Consider the following 17,359-nt stretch of genomic DNA (forward strand, 5'->3'; position numbering starts at 1 on the left):
AGAATAAAGCAGCCTTGTTGAATCTTTTGGCCTTCATCTTTCTCTCATGCTGGATGCTTCCTGCCCTCGAACATCACGCTCCAAGTTCTTCAGCTTTTGGACCCTGAGATTTATACTAGTGGTTTGCCAGTGGCTCTCAGGCCTCTGGCCACAGACTGAAGGTTGCACTGTTGGCTTTCCTACTTTTGAGGTTTTGGGACTCAGACTGATCCATTGGCTTCCTTGCTCCTCAACTTGCAGAGGGCGTATCACGGAACTTTTACCTTGTGATTGCGGGAGTCAATTCTCCTTAATAAACTCCCTTTCATATATACATATGTCCTATTAGTCTCATCCCTCTAGAGAATCCTGACTAATACAGGCATATTACCACTAATACAGGCATAATACCACAGAAATACAAAAGATCATTCAAGCCTACTATGAACACTTTTTTGAAACAAATCAAAATGAAAACACAATATACCAAAACTCGTGGAATGCAGCAGAAACAGTGCTAAGAAGGAAGATTATAGCACTAAATGCCTATGTCAAAAAAGTAGAGATTATAAATTAATAATTTAACAATACATATCAAGGAACCAGGAAACCAAGAACAAACCAATCCCAAAAACCACAAAAGATAAAAAATAATGAAGATTAGAGCAGAAATAGATAAAATTGAAACAAAAAATACAAAAGATAAATGAAACAAAAAGCTGGCTCTCTGAAAAGATAAACAGAACATTAGTGACATTAACCAGGAAAATAAGAGAAAATATCAAAGTAAGATCAATTAAAAATGAAACTGGAGATATTGCAACCAATACCAAGCTAACACCAAGCAGGATAAATACCAAAAATTTATACCAAGGCACAACCTATGCACACTGAAAAAAAAAAAAGTGAAAATATTAAAAACAAATACCTTACAAAGAGAGGAACAAGGATGAGAAGTTCCATCAGACGTCTAGAAAAAATATTTTTCAATAAAGATTTTCTTAAATAGGAAACATCTGAAGGAATTTGTTGCCACTAGGCAGGTCATGCAAAAAATGTTGAAAAGAAGTATTTCAGAGATAAGAAAAGTGACATAGGTCAGAAACTTACATCTCTGTAAAGAGAAAGTATGGAGAAGGGACAAATGAATATAAAGTGAAATATTTTATTTTTCATATTCCTAGTGCATCTAACAGAGTTATTTTTGTTCAAAGTAATAAGACCATCAACAATTTTAGGTAATTTTAGCATATAGATAAATGAAATGAATGACAGTAATGTTACACTGGTGCCACCTGTAAATCAGTAGGTTATAATGTAAGAGTTAATTAGAGTCATTGTAAATGTATATTGCAAACTCTAGGGCAATACCTAAACATGTTTATTTATTTCTTTTATTTTGTATTTTCCTTTCAGGACCCAATTGATTGGACCATATAAGTATTTGTTCTATGAAATAAAATAAAAATAAATTATGTTCTATAAAATAAAACAAAAATAAATTATGTTCTATGAAAGGAGAGAAAATGAAAACACTTAAAAATATTCTGTTAAGAAGAAAGAAGGCAGTAAATGGAGGGACAGTAGAAACTGACTCAAATACACCAGAGTAAAAGACTGTCAGAAAAGAAACAAGCAAACAAAAAGCCAATACACAATTACATACCATCTCTAAGAATCCTATCTGAAATATAGACATAGATTAAAAGGATAAAGGAAAAAATATTATACTAACACTCATTTAAAAAACACTGGAGTAGCTGCATAATTGCAGAAAAAGTAGAATTCAGGACAAGGAAAATTATCAGAGACAAAAAGGAGCATTAATAAAGAGGTTAATTTTCTAAGAAGGTATAACAATCTTTAACATTCATGCACCTAACAACAGTGTCAAAATACAGGCAAAAAGTGATGAAACTGTAAAAAGGAATAGACAAATTCACAATTACAGTTAAGTCTTTAACATCTCTTTGTTAGTAACTGATAGATCCAGTGAGCAGAATATCAGTAAAGTTAGAGTGGAAGTAAACACTGCCTTCAATGATAAAGGATGTCTAAAGGACATTTATAGAATACTTCATCCAATAACAAAAAATATAAATGTTTCTCAAGCTGACATGGATCACTCATGAAGACAGAACACTTTTTGGTCATAAAAATATACTTTAACAAATATCAAAGAATAGAAATTATACAAAGTATGTTCTTGGACCACAATGCAATTAAACTAGAAATGAAGAAGAAGATAGCTGACAAATAATCAAATATTGAAGATTAAACACACACTTCCATATAATACAGTATTTAAAAAAAAGCCTTCAGGGAAATTTTAACATTGGAACTAAATGAAAATTAAAACAAAACTTTCCAAAATTTATTGGATACAGTGACACTACTGCTTGAAGGAAAATTTATATCATTGAGTGTATGTTAGAAAAGAAGAAAGATGTAAAAATCAGCAATCTAAGCTACCATATTAAGAAAATATGAACCTAAAATAGAAGAAAAGAGATAATAAATATTAGACTAGAAGTCAATGTAATTGGAAACAAAAAATCAATAGAGAAAATGAATAAAACAAAAGATGTTTTTTCTTTTGTGAAAAATCAACAAAATTGATAAAGCTTCAACCAGGGTAGCAATCAAAGATGTATACATAGAGAATAAAAGACAAAGTACTAATATCAGAAATAAAACAAGGGCTTTTACTAAGGATTTAGTGGCTACTAAAAAGATAATATTATAATACTCTGAACAATTTTGTGCCCACAACTTAGATAACTTGGCTTAAATAAACAAATTTCTTAGAAAACACAAACTCTCAAAATTTATACAATAAGAAGTAGATAATCTGAGTAGGACTGTATTTGTTAAGGAAACTGAAATTAATAATTACCTTACAAAAATAAAACAGAACAAAATACCAAGTCCACATGATTTTACTTGCAAATACTACTAAACGTTTAAAAAAGACGTTACATTAATTCTCTATGATCTGGTTCAGAAGATAAAATTGGGGTGAAATGCCCTAATGCATTCCATGGGACCTGTATTATTCTAATACCAAAACCAAACAAAAATATTTCAAGAAGAATAACTAGAGACCAATATGTCTCATGAATATAAATGCAAAATCCTCAAATACTACCAATATGACACAACAATGTATACAAAGAATTATACAGCTATTAGGTGGGATATATTAAAGTTATTCAATAGAGGCTGAGATTTGATTTATGCCATACCATGGCAAGGGACATCTGGGGCTACCATTTTGGAAGAGGGAAGGACGAATTTGTTTTCTAGAATTTTTGGAGGGAAGGGAGCCCTCCTACAATCTTGATTTCAGACTTCTATCCTCCAGAACTGTGAGAGAATACATTTCTGGGATTTGTTTTTTGTTTTTTGGGTTTTTTTTTAGCCAGTAGTCATGTGGTAAGTTATTTTAACAGTCATAGGAAAACAATTTAAAAAGCCTAATTAATTAATTGAAAATTGTAATTGAATTTTTTATTTTTATAACTATATGGGATACACGTGCAATTTTGTTGCATGCATAAGTTGCATAGTGGTCAACTCAGTGCTTTTAGGGTATCTATAATCCAAATAACATACTGACTTATATACATCTTCATTCTTCTGAGTTTCCATTAGCTATCATTTCACTCTCTACATTCCTGAGAACACATTTGTGATATCTGTCTTTCTGTGCCTGGGTTGTTTTGCTTAAGATAATGACCTCCAGTTCTATTCATGTTGCTGCAAAAGACATAATTTAATATTTTTTGGCTCAGTGGTATTCCATAGTACATATATGCCACATTTTCTTTATCCAATATCCGTTAATGCACACTTAGGTTGATTCCACATCTTTGCAATTGTGAATAATGCCGTGATAAACACACTAGTGTGGGTATGTTTTACAGCTGGTGAATAATCCCACTGTATAATGGAATTATTTTTATTGCTGAGCTGTTTGAATTATTTGTATATTCTGGTTATTTAGTCCCCTATCAGATGAATAGTTTGAAAATATTTCCCTTCATAAAACAGATTGTATCTTCACTCTGTTGATTATTTTGCAATGCCGAAGCATTTTAGTGTAAATAAGTCCCATTTATCTATTTCCACTTTTGTTGCCTAAGCTTTTACAGTCTTAGTCATAAAATATTTGCCCAGACCATTATCCAGAAGAGTATTCTCTGTATTTTCTTCTAGTACGGCTATGCTTTCTGGTCTTAAATTTCAGTATTTAATTCATCTTGAGTTAATTTGTGTATAAGGTGAGAAGTAGAGGTCCAATTTTATTCTTCTGCACATGAGAATCCAATTTTCCCAACATCGCTTATTGGAGAGGGTGTCCTTTCCCCAGTATATTTTTGTCAGCTTTGCAAAGATAAGTTGGCTGTAAGTATGTGGCTGTTTCTGGGTTTTCTATTTTTTTTTTGTCCATTGACCTATGCATATGTTTTTCTTCCAATACTATTGACGGCAGCGCCAGCCTGTCTTAAGCGGCTGCTGTGAAGACGCTGTTTGCAACGGGGGAAACCTGGCTCGGACTGCAAGTTCCATGAAACTGGTGGGACCCAGGAACAGATGGGAGCCTTATCCTCCTGGGCACAGCTGCAGCCACCCAGCCATGGCTTTAGACCCATGCATCCCTGTACTCTCAGGGGCCTGGGAAATACCCCCTGCCCTTGCAGACTCAGAAGTGCCTGCTCCCACTGCCTGGGCTCTCCCAGGTCCTGCTGCTTGCTTCAATTTTGGAGCAAAGTTGAAGACAATCCCAGGCCTTGTTGTGACCTGGCTAGGTGTGTGCATGCTCAGGGCAGCACTGACACATTATCTCCCCTGTCTTCTCAGCCTTGTCTGAAATGTTGGGCATCAATGAGCTAGGAAGGGAGGCCACTGGAGGCTGAGGGCAGCTTGGTGCAGGACTGCAGGCACCCCTCAGCACAAGTGCCATGGATGACATGTTGATGCAGGCAGGAGGCAGACAGGCTCCTGCGTGGAATGGGGCAAGTTTCTGGTGAAGCCCCACTTCAAGCCAGGAACAGCCTGAAGCTTTGGGGCAGGGCTGTGAGTTCTGGGTGAAGTCCTGCTGCCCGGAGAGAGAAATTAAGGTGCATTTTCCAGGCCTGCCCATGATTTCCAGTGGACCAATCAGCACATACTTCCTTCCTTCTGAAGTTCATAAAACACCAGTCTCAGCCAGACTCACACAGACATTAGGATGACCTGCCTACAGAAAGAAGCTACTCACTTCTGGTCTCTTCTCCACTCTCTGGACACTCATCCGGACAACCTGCCCACGGAAAGGAGCTACACACTTTGGGTGTCCTGAGACCTGTTCTGTCACTCAATGAAACTCCTCTCCACTTTGGTCACCCTCCAGTTTTCTGTGTACATCATTCTTCCTGGATGTGGGACAAGAAGTTGTGACCTGAATGGCAGGACTGAAAGAGCTATAATACAAACAGGGCTGAAAAATGCCTCCCCCACTTGCCACATTGCTGGCAATGAGAAGGACAAAAGATCTGTGATATTTTCGGAAGCCCAGACCCAGATGCTCCTGGAATCAGGGCTGTGACCCCTCTTTGGGGCTTTTCAGTTCCCGGCACCTCCAGGCTTCTGGGTGGCACCATATTCACTTCATCCAGATGCAGGTGCCTGTAGCTGAATCTGAGTGCAGTACATCTGGTCTAGCCTCAAATGCAGCTGGCACCTGCGTCTTTAGCTGCCTGCCTTGCTGCAGCAGCCAGTATGCCTGGCTGTGTGCAGTGGCTAAACCCTGAATTCACTTGCCCACACACCTTTCATCACTCCTATGTCTCCTCAGTTTTGTTTCCATTTGTGTGGAACATCTTTTTTCATCTCTTCTCTTTCAGTCTATGTGTGTCTTTACTGCTAAAGTGAGTTTCTTTAGGCAACATACAGTTGAATCTTGTTTTTCTCTTTTTTTTTTGTATGTATTTAGCAAATCTATAACTTATAAGTGGAGCATTCAAACTATTTATTCTCAAGATTATTATCGATATGGGAAGTTTTACTTCTTTCATATTGTTAATTAAGTTGTTTTATAAATTCTTGGTTTCTTTTTCACTTAATGTTTCTCATTGCGGTTTGGTGGAATTCTATAGTGGTGCCATTTGATTTCTTTCTTTTCCTCCTTTGTTTAATTGTTTTACCAGAGAAATTTATAATTTCCTTGTTTTTATAATGGCATATTTTGTCCTTTTGCTTTCACATTTAGGATATCTTGGAGCATTTCACGTAGGACAGGTCTGGTAATGAGGAATTCTCTCAGCATTTGCTTGCCTGGGAAAGGCTTTATTTCTTCTCCATTTATGAAGTTTAATCATGCTGGATATTTAATTCTTAGCTAAATAATTCTTAACTAAATATATTCTTAGTTGGATATACAATTCATAACTAAAAAAATTTCCATATATATATATATCTATTCACTACAAATGTATCCCATTCTTTTTTGACCTATAAGGTTTTTTGCTGAAAAGTCTACTGTTCTCTTACGAGTGACTGGACACACTTCTCTTGCTGATTTTATAACTTTCTCTGTGACTTTAGGCAGTCTGCTTATAATGTGTCATAGCAAAATCCTTTTGACTTTGTAAATTCTTAGGGACTAATAAGCCTCTTGTATATGGAACTCTAACTCTCTTGATATACTAGGGAAGTTTTCATTTGTTATGCCATTAAATAAGCTTTTTAAACTTTAGATCTCTCTTTACCCATGAAGATAGTCATAATTCATAAATATGGTTGCTTTATCTTATCTTAAACTTCTCAAAGAATTAAAAAAGTGTTTTTAATTCTCTTTTTTAATTTTTTTTTTACTAAGTTATTTCATATAAACTTTTTCAGTTCTGAAATTCTTCCTTCTGCAAGGTCTAATTTATTGTTGAGGCTTTCAAGTGTATTTTGTGGTTACTTCAATAATTTCTTTTTAGTTACAGAATTTTAGGTGTTTTTTTTTTTTAAATAGCTACCCCTTTGGCAAATTTCCTATGTATAATTTGAATGGATTTTTTTAGTTCTTTCTGTTGGTATTCAGATTTCTCTTCCATCTTATTGAACCTCTTTAAAATAAATATTTAAAATTTTTAATCTCAGATTTTAAGAACTTAAATGTGGTTAAAATGTATTGCTAGAGAATTATTGTGTTTCTTTAGGGTGTCACATGTCCTGCTTTTTATATTTCCTGGGTCTCTGCATTGATTTCTGCACATGTGGTGTAACAGTGCTTTTTCCTATTTTTGAGTTTGCTTTTGTTCAAGGGGAAGTATTTCTGAAGATGTATCAATGATATTGGCTGAGTAGGGCCCTTTGGCTTTGCTTCTGTATGCTTATAGCTATAAAGTCTCCATATCATTTCTTTGCTATAAAAAGCATCCGTGGCATCTGTGGTTCCCTCGACACATTAGACTGGAATTCATAGTGGAGGCTGTGGAAGTGTAGTGCTGGGGACTGCAATGCCAGATGAGCCTATCTTCAAGCTTCAGCACTGGCATTGGAGAACTAGGCATGTATGCTTTTGTAATCTGGCCCAGTGTACACTATCACCTATGTTGGCATTTCTAGGCCAGCTGATTAATGGGCCTCTCGGTGGCTTTCCCAGATGCCAATTATGATAGCAGTGTATCAGGTGCGTGAGTATTCTCTTGAGCCCCTGGGTTTCTAGTGTGGTTTGAGCAATGGCAGCGGCAGTAGTAACATTCTCTTCTGGATCCCAAGCAGTGTGTGCTTGTGTCAGTAGTGGCTGCAGTGGTCTGTGCAGGCTAGCCCCTAGGCCAGCATATGTATGACACTTGCAGGTAGGAGACAGCTGAAGTGGTGGGACAGACAGATCCAACCTCAGTGCCCTAGAAGGAGTGCTTGGTTGTCCCAGGTGGTGGATTGGAATGTGTAGTCCCTCAGATCATCAACCCTGTATTGTCTTAGAATTGAAATGAACCCAGACAGAACTGGACTGGGTAGGCTTAAGCTTAGGACCTGCAATGGGGAGCATATGCACCAGCCATGGGAGCTGGGGGCAAAATGATCCTCAGGCCTCTGGTTGATTGCTAGGGTTAAGGGCAGCAGTTGCCACACTGAGATCCTGCCACGTGGAGGGTGTAGCCAGCTCCAGTGGCCACAGCTTTGGCTCATGAGTGGGGAACACACGTTCTTGTCATGCCCCAGTCTCAATGGAGCTCATTCACCAGTCCAGACTATTACAGTGGACCCAGGGAATCTGTCAAACCTGGAAGTCTGCACCACACTCACAGCTCAGCCCCAGGCCTTAAGAGTGCCCACACAGCTCAAGATGAAGAATTCATGGCAGCTTGATTCCTCCTCAATCTCTAGAGGAGACACCCCTTTCCCACCGCCAACAGCAACAGCCCACTCCACAGTCACTTCCAAGTCCTTGCCTCAGAAGCGCACCCCCAACTTATACCCTAGCTGCACAATCAACAGCATGAGTTTTCCTAATGCCTAGGACTAGTGATGCTGTTTCTCAAGACAGAACACAGTCTGTTAAAAGCTAGAATGAAAAATGGCATCTTGCTGTAACTGCTTAGATTTCAGAAAGGGTCTGGGAATCAGCGTGAGTTATTTCCCTGGTGCAGTTCTTCCTCCCAGCTGCTCACTAAGTTAGATTCAAACTTGGGCAGGTAGTGGATCTCTCCTGTGGCATTGATTGTTTGATTCCACATTAGGAAACTGGACCACAGAAAGACTCTTATGCACATTTTTCCCACATTGGGGAGTCATTCCTGGTTCCCAGCCAGTTCTGGCCAAGCATGCTGCCTGATTTTTTATCCTTTATAATTTTGATGTTTTCTGTCACTTTTCTGTTGAACTCCCATGTTTTCTCTTTGATAATAGATTGAAAGTGTGGTTATGTACACACTATTTTGGTTCTTGTAAGTAGATGAAGTATATGTGATGTGGTGTTAGCTAGTCATCTTCATGAATTGGAGGCATAATATTGTTAAGATGTCAACTCTTTCCAAATTGATTTCAACAATCTCTACACACAGTTCTAAATTTGGTTTGTAACTCAATATTTTGAAAATGTGTGTTTTATGATTTTGTAAATATTCATAATGTACTCAATATAGTTGAGAGAGATCTTAGTTATTCAAGATAGAATCACCTAGAATCTTTTTTAGGTACAGATGCAAATGAGAAACACATCATGATTTAACTCTATGTCCCATGTTCCAGTACTAGTATCAGAGCTTTGTTTTTGTCAGTTCAGGCTGCTATAACTACCACTATAGACTGATTGTCTTAAATAATAGAAAATCTTTCTCACAGTTCTAGAGAGTAGGACATCCAAGAGCAAGATGCCAGCAGATTCAGTTACCAGTGAGGGCTCTCTAGTTTGTAGATGGCCACCTTCTTGTTGTATCCTCATACAGTAAAGATAAAGGTTATCTTTCTATTATCTATTTAAAATAGCATTATTCTATTAATCAGTGCTCCATCCTTATGACCTCATTACCTCCCAAAGGCCCCATCTTCAAATATCATCACAGGGGATAAAGGTTTCAACATATGAATTTTAAGGAAAATCATTGTTCAGTTCAGAGCTCTCTTTAAATTATTGTCTCTGATGAAATTTGGATAGCAGAATTGTGGCTTGTATATCATTGCTTAGTGTCGAACTAGAAGATCTACAACAGGCATGATATAAAAGTTAGAAAGTGATTATTTAAACAATGACAGGAAATAGATTCATGACAACATTATTGACTATCTACATAAAGAGAATAATAATAAGACTAATTTTACCCGGTTTGAGCTAATTGCCACATTCTGAATTCAAATTAATAAAGTTGTAACACAATTATTTTTATGCTTAGAAATCTCTTGTGTCTTTATTGCCTGTGAGATATGAGCTTTGGAGACATATTTAGTAATCTATTAAAACAGATTTTTTGAAAAATGGTAGGAACAGGTGGTAGAACAAACCCAACAACTCAGCAGGGTTTATCCATTCTAAAAATTTCACAGCAATGCTCATCATTGCAGATTTGTGTGTTATTTTCCTAGATATTTAAAAAGATATCTTAAAAAAATTGATATCTTTTTAAATAAGAGATGGTTACTTAATAGGTAACCATCGCTTAATACATATAGGGACACTAAAGAGAGCACTAGCATCTTTTAGGCTTGAAAAGAAATCTTTACATACAGGTACTGTTATATTGTATCTACTTTATAATAGGATTACTTTAGATAGTGTGCATAAAGACATTAGTGTGCAGCAATCTATGATGAGTAAATTTTCTAGGATATATTTGATAAAACGCTATGGAAAATCATGCTGAAAAACAATACAATAATATAGAAATGTAGTGAAAATATATTTTAAGAGAAAAATATTAAAATGTTCTATGTTGAGGTTCGTGTTAAATATAGCATTAATTCATATGAATATGTGTATGTTTTTGCATTTCTGCATAAAAATGTGTAAACATCAGAATATTCTCAATAGTCAACTCTGAGTTAAAAATTATTGTTTTACTTTTCCTTGAGTTCTCTATTTTATAAACTTTTAAAATTGTAACTCTTAATGAATTACCAAATTTGATAGCAATTGAAGCATTAATTTGGATATTAAGATCAATTAAATGTTCACGGAAGCAACCCTTGAACTATATAGTACTCTCATTGAGAATTTTGTGTGTGTGTGTGGCAGACACTGTCAGTTACATACATATCTATTCTCCTTTTCCTTACTATGACAACGATAATTTAATTTAGGGGCTCGGTCAAAATACTTGAGCACTTGACTTCCCTTACGGTTAGAAGTGCCCAAGTAACATAGGCCTGAATATTGCCATAAATGACATCACAGACGTGGTGTGAGTGTAGGGTGGTTCTTTTTAAGGGCACTTAACTTGTGTAACTAGCCTCTTAAGTCTTTTCCCACTAAATTATTTTTTTCTTTCTTTCTTTTTTTTTTTTTTTTTTTGAGACGGAGTTTCGCTCTTGTTACCCAGGCTGGAGTGCAATGGCGCGATCTCGGCTCACGGCAACCTCCGCCTTCTGGGTTAAGGCAATTCTCCTGCCTCAGCCTCCTGAGTAGCTGGGATTACAGGCACGCGCCACCGTGCCCAGCTAATTTTTTGTACTTTTAGTAGAGAGGGGGTTTCACCATGTTGACCAGGATGGTCTCGATCTCTTGACCTCATGATCCATCCGCCTCGGCCTCCCAAAGTGCTGGGATTACAGGCTTGAGCCACCGTGCCCGGCCTATTAAATATTTTTTTTTCTGTCTAGAACATTATGCTGCATCAGGAGAAGTGGAAGCCATCTTGTATACATGCAAATGGAAACCAACAGTAAAGATGGTGAACCAGAATTACAGAAAGCCTTGAGATGTTTATGACATCATTGAGCTACTGAATCAGTCCTCAACTGCTTATGTCTGGATGTTTCACATTATAAAAATACACTCATCTATATTTAAGTTCTGTTATTTGGATTTTGATTATATGCAGATCAAGAAAACTGATTAACCTGCTCTTCACAATAGAACTCAAGGAAGAATATAGATGAAGTCTCACAGTTCCACAAGGTTATAATAGCACCCAATTCCCAGGAATTGGGACTATCTTAAAAAATTAAACCCCTATAAATCTTGTAGTCAGCATTATTATCCAGATTAAAGAATAGTGAGTGTATATAGATTTATATAGGTAAGTGTGTTGGTATGTGACTGCGTGTGTGTCAACTTTCATTTATCACACAGGAAAGTATAAAGTTATTTTGTATCAACGTCATTGAACCTACTTTCTTTGTATTTGTATCTTAAATCCTTTTATGCCTCTGCTGAAAACAGCAGCATATCAGTGTTTGAATTTTAATAGGAAAAGATTTTTATTGTGAGCAAATATTAAAAGACTTTAGAATTAGTCACAGTAAAATAAAAATATGTCCAAAATTTTCTACTGTTTTTACTTTGGTATGTTTGAAACTTTTAATTTTTTATTTTAAATCTCTCTCTGTGAAGTGGTTGTATTTTAAAAGAAGTAGCATTTTTTCTGCAATTTGGCTATTGCACAAGAAATTCAGCATCAAATGTCAGTTCTGTAAGCCATTATAGAAAAAAATAAGTATTGAATTAAATACAGTATGTTCTGCTAAAAAATAAAATGCCATATTTTGATCGAGCATCGAGGAAAAAAACAAATCCATTTTTAACTTCAAAAATTTCTCTCATTTTTAAAAATTGTTTCCCCCAAATCAAAGGTTACAATCTAAAACTTTTTGTGTGTGTTTTGCTTACTGTGTTCCTATTGTTTCAAGAAATAGGAAAAATATACAATATCTTTGTGAAATATTTATTTCATGAACTTTAGATAAAATTGCTATGATACAAAAAAAATTTCTCTCAACGATACATAATTCCCTTTATTTTATAAATCTTCTTGCAAATTTTATCAAAAACATATTTTAACAGAGAAACCATATGTGCATGTAACTTTTGCTAACTTTATTACTGACAGTATTTATCCTTAAAATGGATTAATTATTTTCTTTTTCTTTTTTTTTTTTTAAGAATTTTAAAAACCTGATGGTTAAAAAAATTACATGTGTTTTTATTTTTTCTTTCAAACTTTTATTTTTTTAATTGCATTTTAGGTTTTGGGGTACATGGGAAGAACATGCAAGATTGTTGCATAGGTGCATACATGGAAGTGTGATTTGCTGCCTTCCTCCCCTTCACCTATATCTGGCATTTGGATTTATTATTTTCATGAAAATATTCATGGAGAATATATATAATAATCTTTTAGAAATGAAAAATTCAAATTAATTCATTGGTGATGTAATTGTGTTTATATTTATGCTGATATTTTTAAAAGGTTTAATATTATTTTTATATTCTTTTTCTAAAAAAGGGAAATGTACAAAGTACATACAGAGAAAGTAAATATAATTTACTTCACAATCAGTTTTTCCTATTATTAACATCTTAGGTTATTAGTATGATACATTTGTCACAAATCAACATTGACACATTATTATTAACTAATGCCCACATTTCATGTGAATTTTCTTAGGCTTTAGCTAATGTCTTTTTTTTGTTCCATAACCCCATCCAGGACATAACATTACATTTCATTGTCATTTCTGTGTAGGGTCTTCTATGACATTTCCTCAGTTTTTTTTTTTTTTTTTAATAACCTTGATTTTTTAAGAAGTACTGGTAAGGTATTTTATATAATGTCTTTCAATTTGGGTTTGCCTAGATTTTCCCCCTCAATGTTAGATAATAATTATCATTTTGGGGGAAGGAAAATCAGAGAGGTAAAATGCCATTCTCATCCACATCAAAAGTACGTACTATCAATATCACTTATTACAACTCAGATTTACCTTCATCTGGATGGCACTCTGTCTTTCATGTTTCTCCACTGTAAAATTACTATTATTTTCTCCATTTATATATTGTAGTTTTTTGAAAGGAAGTCACTTTATGCAGCCCATGAAAAAGAAAGTTATGTTCCACATCTGTGAATAGAGACTATCCATATAAATTTTTGGAATTATTTTACCTATTTGCCTAAGTCCTCTCATTCTAGTTATTTATTTAGTAATTTATTTGTATTAATATGGACTCATATGCTTTATTAGTCTGTTTTCACAGTAATAATAAAGACATACCCCAGACTGGGAAATTTACAAAGAAAGAATTTTAATGGATTTACAGTTTCACAAGGCTGGGGAGGCCTTACAATCATGGTGGAAGGCAAGATGGAACAATTCACATCTTACATGGATGGCAGCAGGCAAAGAGAGAGAGCTTGTGCAGGGAAACTCCCATTTTTAACACCATCAGATTTTATGAGACTTCTATACTATTATGAGAACAGCACAGGAAAGACCCATCCCCATGATTCAATTTTCTCCCACTAGGTCCCTCCCACAACATGTGGGAATCATGGAATCTACAGGTTGAGATTTGGGTGGGGACACAGAGCCAAACTGCATCATATGCATTTATTTTATACTTTGGGTTATCATATAACTGTATTAGTTATTTTGTTGGTCATATTTTTCCAGCTTTGGACACTGAAAGTTCTTTAAGGTAGATCCTATATCTCTTTAAAATGTCTCCACCATTGTGTCCATCCTTACTTCCTGGTATGGCAAGATGCTGTCTGTTCTTTAATTCCCCATACCTCAGCACTAGAATCAGCTACTTATTCATGGAACCTTGATTATTTTTACTAGAGAATAATAATAATAATCAAGTTCTAGAAAGTAATAAGTTCATTTTATTTTAATAGAAAATGACTCAGTAGATTAAACTAGTTTAAAAAGTCCATATTACAAAAATATGTTCAATGAAAAGTAAATATTTTTCTGTATCTGCATCCTTTTATTTTTTTGAAATGCAGCATCATTTCATATGTAGTTTGACATTGTCTAGACAAGTATGCACCCATCTAATAATTTTCTTGTGTATCATTTCTTGTTGCCCATGTGGAAGGAGAGGTGGCACACTTCACTGAGCCTTGTTTCTTTTCGCATAAGTGGATGTAAAGACAGTATTTATGTAAGTATATAGATGGCAAGAGATATGCTGTCCATTGTTAAGATATGCTTTAATTTTAAAATGAAATTCTACAAAGTACCTTTAGTTTATTTCCTTCCAATTGATATTGTGCAAGCATAACTATGATCACTATTTCATAAATTCATTAATGTGATTTTAATGGGAAGCATATATGGATGGTGCTAGAGCTATCTTTGGGAGCTTAATCAAAATTAGCTTAGCAGAACATAAGGATTTCAAATAACACCAGGATCAGGATCTTGACAAAGCTTTCTCCTTGATCAAAAAGCTCTAATTGTTATGTAATTTAAACCATATAACAAATGTTTCTTATCTCTCCTTCAAGTCTTCTAGAAACATATAAATTACCATAGTGTGAAATCTCTTTCCTGAAATTCTTCCATGGTTTTTCATTTATGTCCAGCCCAAACTGGTCTTTTTGTAGAATACTTAGAGCTTCAGGATATATGTGTTCAGGTGCTCTTCTTGCCTCTGAGTTTCTCCAATAAGTACTACTTTAAATTAATACCACATGGCAATAGTCGTTCATGTCTATGTACCTCTGCGCTATATATTTTGGATCCTAACTGTGACTTATGCATACTACTTATGTGAGCTAAGCTATAAGCTACAATGTTTACAAGGATGGTGAAAAGCAAAAGTATCAATAACTTAAGACTAAGTCAGGAATGGATTGGGCTACTTCCATGTGACAGAAACATGTTTAAGGTGCTAGAGTAATGTGAAAATGCAGAACAGATTTTTCTTTCACAGTCAGAAGCAAAGGAAACTCAATTTTCCATACTTTCCTCCAAGCGGAGGCTAAGTACTGAATCCTAAGCCAAGTACTGAAACTTACAAGGTTGTAATCATGGTTATAATACTGGCAATTATTATCAGTAATATCATTCTCATCTGTAAGGGTTATGCTTGCTTTTCTTTGGAGATCCCATATATTTTATATGGATATTTTACAGAAGCAAGCCTGTAAATATAGTATTTGAGCACATCCACTGTGACCCTTGCTAGTGTTTTCTAGAATGGTCACTCAAATGCATGGTGATATGGTTTGGCTGTGTCCACATCCAAATCTCAGCTTGAATTCTCATGTGTTGTGGGAGGGACCCCGTGGGAGGTAATTGAATCATGGGGGCAGGTCTTTCCCATGCTCTTCTCATGATAGCAAATAAGTCTCATGAGATCTATGATACCAAGAGGGGGAGTTTGACTGCCCAGTCTCTCTCTTTGCCTGCTGCCTGAAGCCTCTCTTTGAGGCTTCCCCAGCCACGTGGAACTGGGTAAGTCCAATTAAAACTTTTTCTTTTGTAAATTTCCCAGTCTTGGGTATGTTTTTATCAACAGCATGCATATTCCATACCTGGAAAATTTAATGAATTCATGCACCAAGTAACCAAATAGCATCTAAGATTGAATGACGAGTCCCTGAATATAAATTAAAACGGCAAGAAACAACATATATTGGTGAAGTTATAGACAAATAGGAATGCTTTTACACTGTTCATGTGAATATTAATTCGATCATCGTGGAAGACAGTGTGGAAATTCCTCAGAGATTTAGAACCAGAAATATTATTTTACCCAGAAATCTCATTACTGAGTGTAAGAATAAAAGAATAAAAATTATTCTATCTTTATATAGAATAGAAAACCAAGCACCTCATGTCCTCACTTGTAAGTGGGTTCTGAACAATGAGAACACCTAGACACAGGGAGGGGGGCAACACATACTGGGGCCTGTTGGGAGAGGGAAGGAAGATGAGAGAGCATCAGAAAAAATAACTAATGAATACAGGACTTTATACCTATGTAATGGATTGATAGATGCAGCAAACCACCATGGCACACATTTACCTATGTAACAAACCTGCACATCCTGCACATGTGTCCTGGAACCTAAAAGAAAATAAAATTAACAATGGAACAAATAAAACTGCTAGAAAGTGTCCTATTTCCAACAAAAAAGTCTGGCTTTAGATCTTCTCTATGCCTTAGATTCCATGGAATTATATTGGTATTTATGACTAATTTCACAGTTGACAGAAAGCTTTACATACAATGTCATTTTTGCCTTATTTTTTTTGTTACTACAAACCCCTAGGCTTTTAAATTTAAGGACTTTCTCTCAACATAAAAAAGTAAAATCCCTCTGCTAAGCTGCTCCTGAGACAAAGCATCTCACCAAAGGAAAAGATACGGTCTCCTAATCTTTCACATTCTTTTTACAATGGGTGTCCAAAGTTCTTAACTGGGACCAACTTCAGAAATTTCCATTGTGGAATAAAACTTGCACGTTCAATCAGCAGTAAAAGCTTGCCTCTAAATGTAATCCAATTTTCTGATATTTGGCTGCCTACTCACCAGGACACAGCCACAGAGATAACACTCCATACCTTATTTTTATGCATGTCACTGCCTGGAAAAGGGCATCACTCATAAGGTCTTGACCACCTAGTCAACTAGCCATACATAATAATGAATACCTTGAGATTTTTTAACTGTATATTAAGCAGTTTGTACAAAGTAGTCAAACCTGAGTCTTAGAACTATCCATGATGGTAATGGCAAAATACTGCGAGCCAGGGCATTGAATACTTTCACAACAAACTGAATTTAAGGACTCATTATATAAAACTCTTTATATAACTCTTTATATAAAACTCTTCATATAAAACTCTTTATATAAAATATTTTCACAATAAACTGAATTTAAGGACTCCATATAAAACTCTTTATATATCTCTTTATATAACTCTTTCTATAAAACTCTTTATATATAAC

Source organism: Aotus nancymaae, unplaced genomic scaffold (assembly GCF_030222135.1).
Source record: "Aotus nancymaae isolate 86718 unplaced genomic scaffold, 86718_ANA_hifiasm-v0.15.2.pri h1tg000051l, whole genome shotgun sequence".
Taxonomy (NCBI): Eukaryota; Metazoa; Chordata; class Mammalia; order Primates; family Aotidae; genus Aotus; species Aotus nancymaae.